This window comes from Phocoena phocoena, chromosome 20 (genome assembly GCF_963924675.1).
Source record: "Phocoena phocoena chromosome 20, mPhoPho1.1, whole genome shotgun sequence".
NCBI lineage: Eukaryota > Metazoa > Chordata > Mammalia > Artiodactyla > Phocoenidae > Phocoena > Phocoena phocoena.
In genome coordinates this window covers 45838691-45844376 of record NC_089238.1, presented here as the reverse complement: position 1 = coordinate 45844376, position 5686 = coordinate 45838691, and the positions used below count along the sequence as shown (strand labels likewise).

Here is a 5686-nt window from a genome sequence, read left to right as displayed (position 1 = left end):
CATCTTTGTCAGATAATTCTAACGTCTTGGGCATCTTGGTGTCAGCATCTATTTTCACTTAGTTTGAGATCTTCCAGGTTCTTGGTATGCTGAGTGATTTTCAGTTGAAACCTGGATATTTTGGGTATTATATTATGAGACTCTGGATCTTATTTAACTTCTGTTTGAGCTGGCTTTCTCTGACGCCACTCGGGCAGGGGAGGGGGGTAACACTGCCTTGTTACTGCCAGGTGGGGAGAGTAGTCCAGATTCTCCACTCGGACTTCTTAGGGTGGGAGTTCCAGTTCCCCACTAGTCTTTGACTAATATTTCCCTTGTGGGGAGGGGTAAGAGTGTCTCATTACCGTTCTGTTGATTCCATGGGTTAGGAGGTCCCCTGGGGGGGTGATGAGAAGGATGTCTCATTACCACTGGGTTGGAGTGGAAGTCAAGGCTCCCCATGTGGTGTTGCCATTGACAATGGTGGAGGTGATGGTGGGTAATGAATGTCTGGCTCCCTACTGAGTGTTCTTGATCATCACTTTGGCAGGGGGTCAGGGCACCTCATTATAGCCTGGATTGAGTGAGAAGTCTAGGCTCCCCACTGGCCTTTGCTTGAAATGCGTGGGGTAGGACCACGGATTCCTCTGTCATGTTTGACTGTGATATTACAGTTCTTAGCTGAAAGTTCTCTGTCTTGCTAGGCTACCTTTTCCCGGTCCTTTGGCTAGTGGGAGAAGGCTTTTGTTGGGGCCTTTTTTGGTCCGTGCTTGTTGATGTTTCTGGATTGCTGGCTCCCTCAGCACCCGATCTAGGGTATACGAAGCAAAAAGAAATCAGGGAACTCATCACTGTGATGTCTATTGGGTCCCAAGGACCCTAGCCGGTGTGATTTTTTTCTCTCCATTTATCAGTCTTCTGTGTTTGTTTTATACATAATGTCCATGGTTTTTAGTTGTACTTAGTTGGAAGACTAGGGAAAAAGATGTCTACTTCATCTTACCAGATGTAAAAGTCTTCAAATCTCCTTTTATTTTTTTGACAGGGAAAAGAAAGTAGAGTTTATTGGTGGGCATGGGTAGGGAGGGGCAGCTCCAAGGCTCTTATGAGTGCAGGGCCCGCCATTTGTCCAGGGGGCCACGATTAGGGATGTACTTGACCCCACAGCCAACTGGAATGAGCCGCTTTTCTGCCACCATGTATTCAAATTCATCTGCGTTAAACTTAGTAAATCCCCACTTCTTGGAGATGTGGATCTTCTGGCGGCCAGGGAACTTGAACTTGGCCCTGTGGAGGGCCTCAATCACATGCTCCTTGTTCTGCAGCTTGGTGCGGACGGACATTATGACCTTGCCAATGTGGACCCTGGCCACTGTGCCCTGGGGCTTTCCAGAGGCACCACGCATACTTGTCTGGAGCCTAGATTGGGGACAGCATGCCAGTCATTAATGTCCACTGGAAAGGGCTGTCTCCAAGGTCCCTTAGGGCAACCCATACAGGCAACAGGCCGCATACACTACCGAGGAGGCTGCTGTTTGCAGCCATTGCGCACCGGGCCCCCATGGGGAAAAGAGCACAGTCGGCTTAACTGGCTGCAATCTCCTTTTATTTAAGCCAATCTGAATGGGCTTCTATTTCATATCAACAAATGATTCTTGATTGAAATACTTATGAAGAGTAGAAACTAATTTTAAAGCAATGAGGAGCCAATGAAGGTTTTAAAGCAAAAGAGGATATCCAAATTAAAAGCCATAACTCCTCATTTCAAGAGGAAAGTGATATTTCATTATAACTATTTAATATTCCTGCCATAGTAGGAATATTCAAAATTCAAATCCCACTATCCTAGGGAGGTATTTGTTGCTAGAACTAGTTGGCAGGTTTCTGTTGCTAGAACACAGGGGTTTCTGTGAAAAAGGAAAAGGGTGCTCACCTGGTTTGTGACATTCATGTCTTTCTGAACAGAGTCAGAGAACTTGGTTGCCTTAGAAGGTCCAGTCCTGTAGAAGCTCTCTCTTTCCCGGGATCTTGCATGTCTAACGTGGCTGACACTGATTAAAGAAGCAAGAGCATACCCTCAGGTTGGGGTGGTCATTAAATACCACCTGCCTGTCTGTCTGCAAGGTCCCTTCTCCTTGGAATGGAGGAAAGGGCCTTTCCTTGCCCAAGAGGGCATCGGGGAGCATAGTCAGCTTATTCATCATCAACCAAACTCATTTAACAGTTGTGAAAGAAGTATGCAGAAATTATACTTATTAGCTATGATTCATAAGGACATTAAAGTTTACTGCAAGTAAATAATAATTTTAAACGTTTACTTGAGTTCACTGGAAAGCTGTGTGTGGAAATTATTTGTAGACCTCAAATCTTTTATCACTTAAAAAGCGCAACGGCCAATAGATTGAATTCTGTCCCTCTTCTTCACATTTAGACTCACGGTGTTTTTAAGACTTAGCGTAAACAATAGCACAAACACAGGTTTTGGCAGGTGTTCACTTCACTCGAAACTAGTTTACCCAATAATTGGTTTTTTAGAGGCCAGTTCACCTAAAATATTCAAATGCATTTGAGGTACAATTTTAAACTTTTGAGAGTTTTATATATTTGAGCATTCACTTGCTTAATGACCAGAACAACTGGAGTTTGAGTGCTTTGCATGAATTTGTGTATGCTAAGATGAAAAATAAATTAAAATTAAAACCAATTTAAAGCAAAACAAAATTATAATATCTATAAATAAACATTATTAAATTATAAAATAAGTAATGAAAAATTAGGTTGAAATTAGATTTGGAAGAAAGAGACTTTAGACAGTTTAATTTAAAATGTCTTAATGTGTTCAAACTTTGCCAAAATGGAAGAGGAGATCGACAAAAATATAAAACAATTACAAACAATGTAAAGCTGTATGTCTGATTTAAAACAATTAATTAGGAAGTCAATCTTAAATTACTAATTATTTAGAAAGTCAATTCATTTGAAAGTCAAGACAAAGTACCTGGGAACTGGTAAAAACAATCCCTAATTTGTCAAAAAGGAATATGACAAATAAAAGCCAAAAGCACTCAGAAAGGTAAGTGGTTTTGATTAATTGATTGACAGCCACCTTTTGAAGCATACAGAGTTTTGCTGTTGGAACAATTACTAAGTTAGCTGTTGCGATAAAGTGTCTTCATGGGGAGAAGGTAAAAACAGTCCCGGGAAAGAAGGCCTCACCAGGCTTTCTGTAGTCCAAATTTCCAGGGTACCCTTTGCCATCCCCCATGATGAAGCACAGCTATGATTCCTTTTGATTTAGCTTGCTGTTATAAATCCTACAGAATGACAGATAGGACAATGACTTACTGGTAAGTAATGTAGCACACTAGGAGCACCAGGACAACAGACACAATCCCATACAGAAGATTTTACATTTGTTCAATTAAAATGTATCATATATTGGACAGCAGTTGGAAAGCATGTGAAGTCTGGAGTCAGACGTGTGGGTTCAGAACTGAGATCCACTGATGATTTCTTCCATAATCTTGGATGAGTCACTTCTAAACCTTAGTAACCTTACCCACAAAAGGGGATTGGGGGTGAATTTAGATAAACTATATGAAAGCTCATTGTAAAATATAAAGTACTAATTAACCAGGGAACGGTGTGAGTTAAGAAAATACTTGTCTTACACTTTCTTTTGATGGAGGGAGCTCTCCCCTGTCAGCCTATAAAGGGTGTATTTGAAATCGATTACACCTTGATTTTCTATGGTGAAGGAGGAGCTTTTACGCGTGCCACAGATCAAAGCCCCGAAGTTGATGATGGAGGAGGGGCTGATGCTGTATCTGGAGAACACGGCATTCACAGAGATCTTAATTGGGATGCTGGAAATGATTTTACCTCCTTCTGAGATACTGGGCTCAATAATCTAGAAAGGGAAAAAGGATTGGGAAGATGTCAGCCACCAGCATAACTCCAGAATGTCCATGACTGTCCACTTCATTCCGTATTTTCTTCATTGACACGAAGCCAAGTTCTCTGTATCATTCTCTTTATATTATTGCATCATCAGTATGAGTAAATGCTAACATAAAGCTTACCGTGTACCAGCCATGGGTCAAAACGCACCACGTGTGCCTCCCAGTTTCACTTCCCTTCTCTTCATTTTGACTTGAGACTCAGTTTCCCTATCTCTGGTCTTGTCTCTTCCGAAGACCAGGGGCCACATTTCTGCTCTGGGGTTGTCAATTTCTGAGGACTCTGCATACCTCCCACCCGACCTACCCGTGCCTGGAGCTCCCTAAGCCCTGGTGTATCCTCTCTGGTTGCCACCAGGCCAGCACTCCCTTTCCCCCCCTGGAGCATGGGTTAGACTGCGTACGCTTCCTTTAGGCGTGAGTCCCACGAGCCTGCCACTGTGTGGGTCCTCCCTTTGAGCTCGCTTACCTGACAGCACAGAACTGGCTGGTGCTCCAACTTCACTTCCTTTTTTGCACGGAAGAGCACCTGGACATTTGTGGGTTTTTCCACTGTGGTCAGTGAGCCCTTCTTGGGTTGGACTGAGATCATGGAACTTATATTGGTTGCTGAAATCCCTGAGGAGTCCACAGAAAAGCTGAGAGGCAAGAATAAAAAGTCAGTTTTAGTCATTATCTAGGGAACCCAAGACACTAGAGATGAGACTCTAGACTGTTCAGTGCCTGCCATGTCCCCAGCCCTGTTTAACCACTATGCGTAGCAGTGTTCACTGTGCTGTGTACTCTGTGACCACCCCTCCTCAGCCAGGATTGACCAGGCCAAGCATTGGTGCTTGAGGCAAAGACAGCCATCTCTAGCCTGCGGTTAAGAGGGGTCCTTGCAGGAGAGCTGTGTCTAACAGGAACACGTGATGCCGGATAAGGACCAACTAAATCAATTCATTTCTCTCCCTCCCTGTCTCTCTGTCTCCCTCTCTCTCTTTGTCCCCCTTCCTTCCTCCCTCCCTGCTCTGAGACCGAATGCAGCACACACAGAGGCAACAGTGATGCAGAAGCCAGAGGATCTAAGGAAGGAGAGAAAGGGCGGGGGCAGAAGTCATGCAACAGAGGTGTTCAGAAGTGAGGCCACGGCCCAGTGCAGGTGAGGTGAGGGGTCACAGAGAAAAGCTGACTCACGAGATGCCAGGGGGACTGGAGCTGGAGCAAGAAACTGAAGCTGAGGCGAGACACCTGCAGTTGCCATGGGGACCCACATGTTATCCCCAGTAGGGCCCAGGAGACCTGGCCCTTCGTTGCTATGTGCATGGTGCCTGTGCCTCCTCACTCCCCTGCACATCCCTTCAGTGAACCCTGATCACTTACTCCAACCCAAGGGTGCCTCTGTTCCATGAAGCCTAAAAGAGCAGAGCTAACGCCCTGTCATAATCTAAAACAAAACTCACGACGGGCAGGATTCCAGTTTGGCTTTTATTTATATTTATTTATTTCAATTTAGGGTTCTAAGGAACGGTAGTATTGAGGTGGGACTGCTCTAATTTCGGCAATATTTGAACTAAAGCGAAATTATCATGAATACACTGAATGCCTCCAGGTCTGCCGGGGGAAGTTCCTTTATCAACTCTGAATTCTTCTGGGGGAGGGATGACCTTCCATAAAATAGACTGGCCATAGGTGCTGGCACTGCCTGAGGGACCTCCTCCCTCCCTGCACCCAGCGTCACTCTTTCCTCTCTGAGGAATCTCCCTTAT

General features: G+C 44.5%; 1 non-coding gene across 1 annotated transcript; it reads right to left on the bottom strand.

Annotated features, from left to right (window-relative positions):
* Positions 1-1442: 1442 nt before the first annotated feature.
* LOC136141614 (small nucleolar RNA SNORA70) lies at positions 1443-1577 on the bottom strand. Its single transcript, XR_010657783.1, has one exon. It is a non-coding gene; the product is annotated as a small nucleolar RNA SNORA70 (small nucleolar RNA).
* Positions 1578-5686: the final 4109 nt, after the last annotated feature.